Source organism: Prosopis cineraria, unplaced genomic scaffold (assembly GCF_029017545.1).
Source record: "Prosopis cineraria cultivar Desert tree isolate PC_DT_omini unplaced genomic scaffold, ASM2901754v1 PC3, whole genome shotgun sequence".
NCBI lineage: Eukaryota > Viridiplantae > Streptophyta > Magnoliopsida > Fabales > Fabaceae > Prosopis > Prosopis cineraria.
The window spans coordinates 17,297,131-17,310,365 of NW_026555334.1; positions in this window are offsets into that span (position 1 = coordinate 17,297,131).

The following is a 13,235-nucleotide window of genomic DNA, read 5'->3' on the forward strand; positions in this document are numbered from 1 at the left end:
GCTTGCCTCAAAGACTGTGGAGGCCTAATTCTCACACCTCCACCCGTCTGCATTAATCCTCTATACACATATCGAGACTGCGATCCTCAACTGAATACTCTTCTTCCAGAAGAATTGGAACTACTTGCATTGAACCCAGTCCTCCTTGAGATTCTACCAGTCGACCCATAGGAGATGAAAATCTTCCCATACTATCTCGTCTCCTTTCAGTATCTGCCTTTCTACCATGCCTAGCTGCTACCCTCAGCTTGTGGCACATTTCCTCATACGTCGTCACATCAAGTAGTACTATCTATTGCCTGTACTCAGGTCTCATATTTTTAAATAATCTCTTAGCTTTCCACTTCGAGTCATTACTATACTGGAGATATATGGAATAAGCTGATAAATCATTAAATCTTCTTATAAATTCTTTTTTGTCCAGGTCTACCTGCCTTAAAGCATGAAATTCCTCTTCCTTCTTAGTTCTAAATGAGACTAAAAAGTGTTGATCAAAGAATATTCTCTTCAATTCATCCTAATTTAAATAAATACCACCAGTTGGTCTCACAGATTCCACCATCTCTTAGCAACACTAACCAACTACACCGTGGCCAAGATAACTTTCTGCTCTAAGGTACAGATCACCACCTCAAAGATGGATTCCATTCATTCTATCTACAATTCTGCTTCACCTTCCCTCATACTTCTATCAAATGTCGACGAATTGAATCGAACAAACATCTTCCAAGCATGATTAATAGATGGATCAATGCCAGGAATCTCTAGTCTACTACCTGAATTCTGAGATGGTCTAAGTCTACTATACGCTTCCTGCACTGCGATATTTTGAGCTTTAACTCTCTTTTCTTGCTATTTACCCCTTAGGATCATCTCATGATCCTTAATAGTTTGTCTTATATCGACAACCATATTCCTGAGCTCTTCTAATAGCTCATCACATCTATCCCTTTGCGGCTGAACCGGTTGAACTTTCGGCTCCAGTTCCTCCTTTACCACCCTTCTAGATACTGCGGTTCTTGCGTAAGTACCTTTCATATTGTACTATTTTCTCCCTTCCTGAGGATGAAAATGCAAAACACAAATGGCATCAGGGAAAAAGTTGTGTAATGAACAAGATAAGTTGCCATATTTCTAAATGAATGCATCAATAACAATCAAGTCTTGAAAACTAAGAAACTAATACCAAAATATAACCTCCTCTCATATATCCACTTAATATAAGAGAAGACTATGGTGTTACCATTAACTCACATCATTCACAATAATCAAATTAATTTCAAAATCTTCGACCGAAAACTTACTTTATAAAATCAATTAAACCATAATTCAATCAGAGAAAACACAGTGAAAATAAATCATACACTTTCCAAATACATAATGGACATAACCCACTAACATTCCTAACTCAAATGCATGCAATTTAGTACACCAAATAAAATTGAATTTTGGTATGTGCGCCACGGATGACGGTCAGTGCACCGTGACATGTGGCACAGAGCCACACGCTCTCTTTGTCTGTGTCGTACGCTATGGCATATGCATCCATGCGCTGCAGCACGCCTGTCCAGATTTCTACTATCATTTTGACAGTAATAATGACAAACTTTTGGTGTGTGCTAATTTCTCATACAACATCCGATCAGAGTGATTCAAGCACCTACATGAAGCTTAGCTCGTATAGTAACTAATGAGATAGGTTTAGACATGATCTAATGGTCCGATCAAAAGTCAGACACCTGAGAGCAAAAAGTCACTTTTTTTGAAAATTTTACGCAGCCAAGTGCTCAAATTGATCCCTTTCTCGTATTAGACCATACTAGTCCTTGAACCAAGTCCAAAAGGATCTAAAATACCTAATTGACCATAATTAATCATAATCATAATCATATATCAAAATTTGACCCTTCTATGGCCAATTTTCACAATTTACTAATTTCACTAACTATGCCATTTCTTGGGATAACATAGCCTACTTGGCTACTTTTCAACTCAATCATATACAAACATATGCAATCATATTTACACTATAATCTTAGCCCCAAAATTACTCATTTCATCATAATTTTGACTTTTAGCTTAAGATTCACCAACACAAAATCACAATACAATCTTAGCCCCCAAATTACTCATTTCCTCATAATTTATCCTTTGGTTGAAGATTCACCAACACAAACAACTATTTCAACTCAAACTTTTTCCAATCAAAGCCCCTTTTGCATTAAACAACACATATACACATAATCGGGCTTGATTTCACAAAAACTCAATGCAATACATGCATGCAACCTATGGCAACTCATATACACTTATATATACAATCTTTCAATTTAGTTCATTACATAACCTCAGAGTATATGGCTTCTCAACTCAAGCCAATCCAGACTCTCTTCCCTTGGCCTGTTCACTTCCTGGTCCTGTAAACATGTAACCACGGGGGTGAGATAAAAATCTCAGTAACAGAATAACTTACTCCTGTTAACTATCACATGCAATAATATGAAAGTAAACATAGTATACCATTAAAACTTTATAAAGTAGTATTTACATCATATCACATTTCATATTTCACTTTTTATCAATCCTGAAGGATTTCATGCTATGTCAAGATATTTTGTCATATCATAAAATACTAGCATGATCTCTAACAACCAAACCTCTAAATCACCTCAACATGAAACCATAGGCTCATTTCAGACTAATGTATACTCTCATTAGTCTTGAGTTCACCTGCAACAGTAGAATTACCTGGCTAAAGATGTTCTAATGCACAATACAGATTATGATTTTCTCCCAATACATACAATAAGGCATCGTTGACTCCCACCCATATCACAAAGATACTAAGGAATCTCTCATCTTTAACACAGTACCTTAATAGGCACTCAGGTGATCTTCTCTAACATAGCACCTTTGAAGGCACTAAGGAGAATTGTTTCCCTATACTTAGGTGAACTCTCACTACTCATATCATGCTTTCTCGAACCATTTAAGGTTCCCTTTTCACAATTTACTTTTTCTTATACATAACATCTATATATATATATATATATCACTTTACATTACAAAATACAATTTCAATGCTCATTTCAACTAAAAGTCATTTTACACACACAATCACTCAATGCGAGAAAACATGCTGAATTCAAAACTAGTTCATGCATTACATAGCATATTAGCATACAGTTACAATAAACAGTCAAACAAAGGAAGTTATTTAGTTACCTCAACCCTTCTATCACTAGAAAGGTTACCCGTGGATTTTCACTATCATACAAGCTTATCTCAAGCTTCCTTTCTCTACTTACTTACCCAATATGCCAATTTGAATACATTTGGCACATTTTAGTCATTTGGCCCATTTTGACTAAAAACTCATTTTTACTATTTAGAGCTATATTCATCCATAAACTCTTTTATTTATCGATTCTAAGTCCATAACTACCTAATTACTACTTTACATCACCTTAACCGATCTTATTTCACTCAAGACAAATTTTACCTTAACTTTCTCTCTCTAAAGACCTAAAATTGAGCCTCTGGGTTCAAAGCTCTACCGTTCAGCTCTAAACCAGTCATAAAGCTCTAATTTAACTTCCAAGAACCTTTTTATTACTATTGGGCAAGAATCAAACCCCTTAAATTTCACTGATTCAATTTCCCTATTACTCATTTTCAGAGAAATTTGTTTAGAATGGAAGGTAAGAATTATATGTAGCTTACCTGGAAAGTTACTGATCCGAATCACCTTCCACCACTTCAAAATGACTTGACCTAGCTTCTTAGCCCTTCTCCACTCTTTGTTTCATGTGTTTCTCAATTTCTCTCTTCTAAAATTTTCTAAAATTCATGACTTATAAAGTCAAATTCTGGTCCATGCATCACAGTGCACGAAGCACGAGCTGTGGTGCATGGCATAGTAAGACTTTTTCTCACCACGTGTACTTGCTTCGACCTGAAACGCACTCCTATCACTCATATCTATTCATACAACACACAAATCAATTAGAATATAAATTAGTCCTCTGAATATCTAATCCCACTTTAATTTCCGCGTCACCCTTGATTTACCTATAAAATTAGGATTAAGAAATTTAGGATGTTACACTTTCCTCTCTCAGTTCTAAAGTGCTATGCAGATACTAAAGGAACCCTTCTCCACTGCCAAGTTGACCATGCCTTGATATACCTTATAAATAATTTAATTCATCTAAACAAGTACAAATTTCATTCCTTTATCCAACAACATTCATATTCATCACAATAAATTTAATTCCTCTATCTAGAAACGTTTTACAGAAAGAAAAGAATTACATTAATTATAAAAAAAAAGTAGCAAAAAAATTATACATATATATATATACATCTCCAAGCAAGAAAATTTTCCTAAATCAAAGAAAAAAATGATGATATTTATTTGTAATATATAGGCATGGAAATGCATTCCCAAAAACCAACTTGAAGTAACACCCAACAAAAGAGGAAGAGGAAGAAGCATCAAATGGAAGAAAGATTAAAGCAAATGAAGACTCAAATCAAAGCATGAGCTTGACCCACAAAGAGAAATGAGGAAAATGTACATCAAAAGCCCCAAAATTAGAGAAATAGCTTTAAGGAAGGAAAATGGCTTTATAGTATTAGTAATGGAATCTATACTTGTTTAGAGAAATTGTTATATGTTTAAATTTATTTAATTTACTGAAATTTTTAAGTTGCTTGAGATCTAAGTTAAACGTAATTTTTGTTGAAATTTTTACGAGATCTTATCTTAAGGGAAAACTCTTCTATCGTTGTTGTTTAGCCCCTACCACGCCCAACACGTTAAAGAAAATGGAAGGCTGGGAGGATCAAGAAAAGGGAGTATATCACTCTAGAGGCTACTGCAATTGCTAAAAAGATCATAAGTAGTTAAATATTTTTATTTTTTCTTTTAATTTTTTCAAGATTAAGTAATCACTTAACTCATATGTTGTATGATTCACTTGAAGAGTAAGATTCCTAAGGTTTCTTTACTCCTAGTGAAAGGATGGACATTCTATCAACTACAATTGGAAAGCCAGAACATCCTAGTCGAGTTAGAGGGGTCGGTAGAGGAGTTGGTCTCAAGCAATACTTTGGACAATGTGTATGTATGTCTAGAGATGAGATCCATCAATTGGTGGCTAAGGTTATGGAAGATACTTGAGCTAAGATTTGACCAAAGATTTAAGCTGAGGTTCAACAAGAGGTTGAGCAGGAGTTTTATGAATCATTCCAAGAAGATATGATGGCCCAGCTTCGTGAAGAGATGAAATCTATGGTCACTAGCATGATAGTTTCGGGAGTTGATCATTCACCTCAGGTTTGTACTATTTAACTTAATTTAATATAAACATGTGTTTAATTTAATATAACATAGATATGTATTTCATATAGACTTTTCTTGTGATACCAAGCACAAAAGGTAGCAATAATCTATCAAGGACAATGGCACTGGCACTAGTTAATCCTAATTCTCCCGTACCAGATGATAATGAAGGAACTTCTTGTTATCTTTACCCTAGAGAATCTAAAAAAATGTGTTGTTGCCGAAGGTCAAGTATACAAGTTTGGGTCCACAATTTATCATCAAAAGATTAAAGAGAATCAAGTTAAGGTGACAATTACATGTGTTCAAAAGGGTGAGAATGATGTACAATTGCCATTTCCCACTTTCGAGTTTACAACAATAGGCCAAGCAAAAGGTTCTTTCATTCTGTAGCCTAAAAAATCTTGTGTTAGAAATCGATACAATATCGCCAAGGGTAAAAAAAATAAGTTAACATTATGTTATTTTCTTTGAGTTATTTAATTACTTATATAACTCTTTTTATTTTATGTTTTAATAGGAACCTAAAAATACTGTTAAATTTTCCTTCCTGGTATAATTGCATGAAATTTACAAACATATGAAAGAAGGCATTACTATTAAAATGCCATTTGGAGTCGTGGCTATAGAAAAGGGCTAGAGAAAGGGGATATGATTTTGAATCTGACAAGACAAATCTCAAGAGTTCCTAAATTTAAAGGAACTAGATATATCATGGGCTAAATTAAGAATCTTATAATATTTCCATCTACTTTTTTAATTTAGTTCATTTGATTTTCAGACTACAAACATTTTGATCTCATTTCAATGACAGGTACCTCTATAATATTTGATGTGCAATGGGAAAATAAAATACATTTGGATTTTTGTGCCCGGAAGCTATGCAAAAAGCTCACAATGTAGTACATAGAAGGATGACATATATGAAGAATCATATGTCGGACACGAAATTGCTATTTTATCCAGCACCAATTATTGATGGGCAAGTATTTTTTTTTCATGAATGTGTATTTGTGTGTGTGTGTATTCATGCTATCTAATACTCATTTAAATTTTTATATGCTGCAACTACCATTGGTCACTTTGTGTTATTTGTCCAAATCAAGATGTAGCATACTGGTTTTGTTCTCTGGGCAGACACCAAGCATGGAGTTAACATGGATTTTCAATAAGTAAGCTTTTATCTATATAAAATTTTACCACTAGATATATTTATATTTTTGTAATGTTTTTACATTTACAAATGATAATAGTGAACTTGAGACATATTATATGCTTACGTTTGGGGAACACAAGCAAAAATCATCAGTGGAATAGATTTGCCCAAATGTAAGTATGAACCTCTAACTTTCATATTTAATTCTTCTTTGCATGTTTTGGTTTAATTTTAAATTTTCATTTATTTTAGTGTCATAGGCAACTAGGAAGAATAGAATGTGGATATTATGCTATCCATTACATGCATGAGATAATTCAAGCCGAAAGTACTGAAAGATTACAAGAGGTATTTGATTTTGTTATTTTAGTTCAAATTCTTAAATTTAATTCCTTTAAACTATTATTCTGATTAATTTTATTGTTTAGATTTTTGATAGTACAAAGCCTTATAATGAAGAAGAGATTGATGGCATTCGGGATACTTTAGCTTAACAACTTCTTCAAGAATACTTTTCAAAGTGATTGAACATAATTCTATAGTTTTTTGAAGTTGAACAAATATATAATATAGTTTTAACATATTGTATATTGATTGTAATTCTGCTTGCTAGCTATTTATAATCTATACAATTTTGTTTTTTCCATATATGGATGTATAGGAAATTAAGAAAATTAAACTTTTAACTACAATTATTATAAAAAAAATTATTAAAAAGAACTTTTAACAATGGTTATATATGATAATTGTATTTAAAAATACTTTTAACAATATTTTTTGAAAAAATGTTGTTAAAAGTCTAATTATTTAAAAAATTTGAAATATTTTTTTACAATGTTTCAATGTCAGTTATACATAGAACTGACATTGAAAGTGTTTTTCAATGTTAGTTAATTAACTAACATTAAAAATTTACTTTTTGCTACCTATTTTTCCACTTCCCTTGAATAACCAACATTAAAAGTCTAAAAGAACCATTGTTAAAAGTTTTGTCCTACGGTAGTATATATTATAAACACATAATTGATCCTAAACTTTAGATTATCCTAACTAGAGCTAGGAACATTTAATTGAAACAAATTAGGAAAATTTTAGATTATCCTAACTTTAGTTTTGTCCTACGGTAGTATATATTCATGTACTATCTACTAGTAAAATTTCAAAGCCATTAGAGTCCATTTAGCCTAGGAAAATCATAAAACATCATATCTAATATAGAAGATGTAGAACTGTTTTATGACAGCTTTTTGAAACAAATTCAAAAATGTAAAAAAATATCCTATGGAGATCTAAATATTACCATATTTGGATGAATAAAAATTCTATATGTCATATAAGTTCTTGCCAAATTTCATATCAAAATTCAACCTTTAAGGCCATATATTTGTTTTACTGCTCATTTGTTTTTGTCTTGAAGGCTCAAATGCTTGTAACTTGCATTCTCTTGAAATTCTTTAACACACATATTTCTAACCATTCATACAATATATAAATCCGGTTCCCTATTTATGATTGGCCTTATAACTTAAAATGACAAATGATGTTAACATATATTAAGTCAATAATTCAAATTAAACCATATTAACTCCTATGTTCCACTTTAAGCCATAATTCAAGTTTCCCATAACCTAGGTTCTAAATCTTATTCTCACATCATACATGACCTATTTAACCTCTAATAAACTCATTTGAGCCCTTATGATAAGTCAAGAGTTTAAATTTCTACACTTCATTCTCCATGCCTAAAATTTAGCCTTCAACAACGGGGTCTTCTCATCAAAATAATAGCTTAACATATCTCCATAATTCTTAACTAACCCATATTTATTATTGAATTCATCAAACAACCTCATAGGAATTCATCAAGAAATCCTTACTTTCAACAGGTAATAGAGAAGATTTATATACTTAAAAATTTTCATTGATAACCCTAGTTACAACTGAAAAGATTCTTGAGCTTGGTTGAGTCCAATCAAAAACATTTATGAAAAGAAGTTCCATATAAAAGAATGAATAGAACTAGAATCAAAGAGCATGTGAACCCTATAAGAATAATCTATAATCATACTTATGACTAATATACTTTAAATTTAAGCTTCATATTGAGCTAACACATGAATACCACTCACGCATGGCCTTATCTTCATGAAGTTTGATTTTAATTTCTAAATCCCTTTTTCTAAAGCATCTTAACATGTGGTAAACATATTATTCCCACGAAGGAAGCCACTAATGGCATAGGACAGGAAGAAGGTCAAATCGACCCATAATTCAAACTACCTAATTTAAGGGAAGATCATTTGTTTGAGATGTTTATTCTTACTAACAACAACTACGAATACTCATATTGTGTTATATTTCCTAAAGTGTAATATATGCATAAGAACAATTGCTAAGAACAAATCCACTACTCTAAATACTATTTGCTTTAAGTGAGACTAAATTTGGAGTTGGTAACACCCCTAAAGAAATTTAGCACCATGTAACCACATCTCTTTTCTTGATTGGGGAGGAACATATGATTTTGTTTTAAAGAGCTATTCCTCCAAATATGAATTAAGACAATTCCTACGCAAACCTTTTGCTTTCTCTTTCTTGAGTATATGTTGCATTTTTATAAAGATAAAACTTCTAGTAAGAGTCTTGGAGCTCTATCACTTCAATTATGCTCCTACGGCAATTGTGATCTTAAGAGTACCTTCTTTCTAAAATAACAACACAAAAATCATTATTCTTAATAAGATATATAACATATAGAAGAACATGCGTCTCAAAGAAAAATAAAGGCATCACATTAGGTTGAGTACAAGCTCTATCAAAAACTCTCTTGCCAAATATCCTGTTACTTGATTCTCAACATCTAGCAAATATTTTCGCCATAAAAGGAAACATAAGAAACGTTCAGTTTATAGATAAGACTTGTATGTTATGAATGTAATTCGCAAAGAAAAGACACAACAAAACTCCTAAAAGGCCTTCATTGATACCTCAATTATGATTATGCCTATGTTCATGATGATAATTGAGACTCTAATAAAAAATTCTTGCTCTACATAACTATAGAAAACCTAAGCTATGATACCAATATGTCATGCCCAAAAAAAATGAGAATGACTAGCATGGGATATGCACCAGAACTCGCATCCCTAAAGCCTTAAATCAAGAAATTGTTCCATTTCTAAAACATAGTTATATGTATATTGGAATTATGATATTCTTAATTTTAATTCAAATAGAAAGTTTAATATTTTTGTATAAATTTTGGTAGAACCTTCTCTATAACAAAGACCTCCCAAAAATTCTACAACAAGTTTCAAGAAAAATTAATATCATAATAATTAAGAGCTCATCTCATTTCAGCTAGTAAATAGAGTCCCTAACTATAGTTTTGGATCACCTAAAATTAAATTTATAAAATACAATTTAATAAATTTAGATTTTATGTCAAAAGAAAGCTTAATCCATAGCTCCTCTACTTCCAATCAGAATAAAACCATCAATCATTAGTAGGTTCAACATCAGTTATAGTATTTGAAGCCAAAATAATTTTTTAATGAATAATGTCCCAATTTAATATTTAACAAAAGTGAAGAAAGAGAACATTCGTGAATCCAATAAGAAAAATATCCATTGACATGCTAAAACTCATTTTGCGTAATTCAAACAATCATATATGAATACATAAATCAAATATATATATATATATCTCTCTCTATGTCTGTGTGTTTGTGTGTGTGTCAAATACATATAATAGAGAAATGAAGTGCAACTTTCCAAGCTACAATCTCTATCTTAAACAATTGAGTTATATAATTCACCTTATAAAAATATATACGATCAAACAACAGTTTGTTTAATAGAATAAATTTAAAAACAATAAGTTTCTAAAAATTCACATTTTAGTAGGGCTCTATCAGAACAACTAACAACCGTGGACACACAATCCATGAGAGCAAGTAACTAACAAGCATGGCTTAAAGCCACAAAGTAATCAAGTGTAACTAGAAATGTAATGACCCTAAATTTTAAATTAAATCAAAAAATTCTCTTAATTAATATTTTATTTAAGTTTGTTTTATAGCAAGTGGAGAGTGGTAGCTTACTATAACTTATGCTATTACCTTACCTAAAGGTCTAGAGTTTTAATGTTCTTGAGCAATAGGTTAAGTTTATTATGTTTTAATACTGATAAAATTACCAAAGTGCCCTTATTTTTTGCGTTAAAAAAAGTTTGGGCACTTTCTTATAATTTTTCCAATTGTTCTTTTTTCATATTTTTCCTTCTTATTCAATGAGTAGAGCATTGTTAAGAAAATTTATTATTTTTCCATCAGGTTTCTTTTCTCCTCTCATCCTCTCTTTTAGCCATCGCACGAGTTCAATGTAATACCCTCATTGACATTACCATATACTCTATTATAATCAATCTAAAATCATTTAATTTGAAAACTTTGGGATGCTAAGAAAAGATTTCCAAAATCATTTCACAAATTACTCAAGTTATAAAACCTTACGCATAACGGAAGCAACATGTATACGTGTATCAAATACCATGAAACCATATGCATTTCAATAAAATGAAGTCAAATTTGGGACCGTGCGCCGTTGCTTATGCCACATGCACCGCAGCATGTGGTGCAGAGACCATAACTACTCGCTATGTGCTGTACGCTGTGGCATGTGGACACATGCACTGCGGCACGTGTAGCTAATTTTACGTCATTTTGCAGATTTCGGTGCAAATTTTAGAGGTGCGCCATTTTTGTATTCGATATCCGATTGGGGTGGTTCAAGCATCCACATGAATCTTATTTTGAAAATCTAACTGATGACACTAGTTTCATTTTAATTTGATATTTCTTTCAAAAATTGAACACCCAAGTGCATTTTCACTGTTTTATGCGAAAAATTTGCCACTCGATATTTCTTTCAAAAATTGAACAACCAAATGTCAATAGCCACTTCTTGAGCTTTGACTATGTCCAAATGGATAATACATACTTGATTAACCATACATTTGCACAATATAATACACGTACACACATTTGGCCTGTAAACCGTCCATATCACACTTTTAGAAAAAATTACACTTTTCCTTCTTAATCTCATCCAAGGCCAAATCCTTATATACACATCATGCATACTCTAGATTCACACATATTCACATTCATCCACTAGCCCATTCAATCATTTCATGTAACATCTTGAATTTCTTAATCCTAAGTTTAGCGGTTAATCGAGGGTGAAGTGAAAGTTAGTGTAGGATTAGAGATTCAAATAATTAATGGGTATTTTGACTTGTTTGTGTGTTATATGAATAGATATGGGTGATAGGAATGCATGTCAGGTCAAAGCAAGTACGTGTAGTGAGAATAAATCTCACTGTGCCATGCGCCACAGCTCATGTTGCATGCACTGTGGCGCATGGACTAGAAAATCACTTCTTAAGTCATGAAATTGGGTGATTTTCAAAAGTAAAAATTGAGAAACACATGAGATAGAGAAAGGAGAAGGGCTGAGGAGCTAAGACAAGTTATTTTGGAGTAGTGGAAGGTGATTCAGATTGGTAACTTGCCAAGCAAGCTACATATAACTTATCTTCCATTCTACACAAATTTTTCTAAAAATAAGTTATAGGGAAATTTGAGGGGTTTAATTCTTGCCCAATAGTAATAAAAAGGTTCTTAAAAGTTAAATTAGAGTTTTGTGATTAGTTTAAAGCTGAACGATAGAGCTTTAAACCCGTAGGCTCAATTTTAACCTTTAGAGAGAGAAAGTTAGGGCACAAATCTGATTTAAGTGAAATAAGATCAGTTGAGGTGATGTAAAGTAGTAATTGGGTAGTCATGGACTTAAAATGGATAAATGGAAAAGAGTTTATGAATGAATATAGCCCTAAGTGGTAAAAAATGAGTTTTTGGTCAAAATGGACTAAATGACTAAAATGTGTCAAATGCGTTCAAATTGGCATATTAGATGCACGAGTAGATAAAGGAAGCTTGAGATAAGCTTGTGTGATAGTTGAAATGCATGGGTAACTTTTTTAGTGACAGAAGGGTTGAAGTAACTGAATAACTTTCTTTATTTGACTATTTATTGTAACTATATGTAGTATGTTATGTAGTGCATGGAATAATTTTAAACTAAGCATGTTTTATAGCATTGAGTGATTGTTGTATGTGAAATAGCTTTTGATTGAAATAAGCATGGAAATGTGTGTTTTGTAATGAAAAGTATTATATGTATATGTTATGTAATGTCCACCTTGACTTACCAAAATTCACCACACAATCACAATAAACAATTATAATTAGAAGCAAGGATTTTCTCCTAAGCTCACATTATAAATATAAGGGTTAAAACTAATAATCCTTTAAAAATAATTGTGAAATAATTGGGATCCCATAAAAACCCTTCAAATTGATAGTTTGAGCTCAAACTTAATGATTTATAAAGGTATTGGAAGCATAGAAAAGTTTTGGGAAGCAAAACACTTCAAAATAGGACCAAAAATGTCATTTTTGAGTGTTTTGGTCCATGCACCATGGTTCGTGGTCCATGCACTATGGCATGTGGCACAAAAAGCCAAGTTTTCTCACTGTACCGTGTGTCGTGGCTTGCGCGAAATGCACCGTGGTGCACGTGTCCATGATTATCATGACAGCTTTTTTGGATGAAATTCAAATGCACACCATTTCCGCATCTGATATCTGATTAAAGTGATTCAAGTAC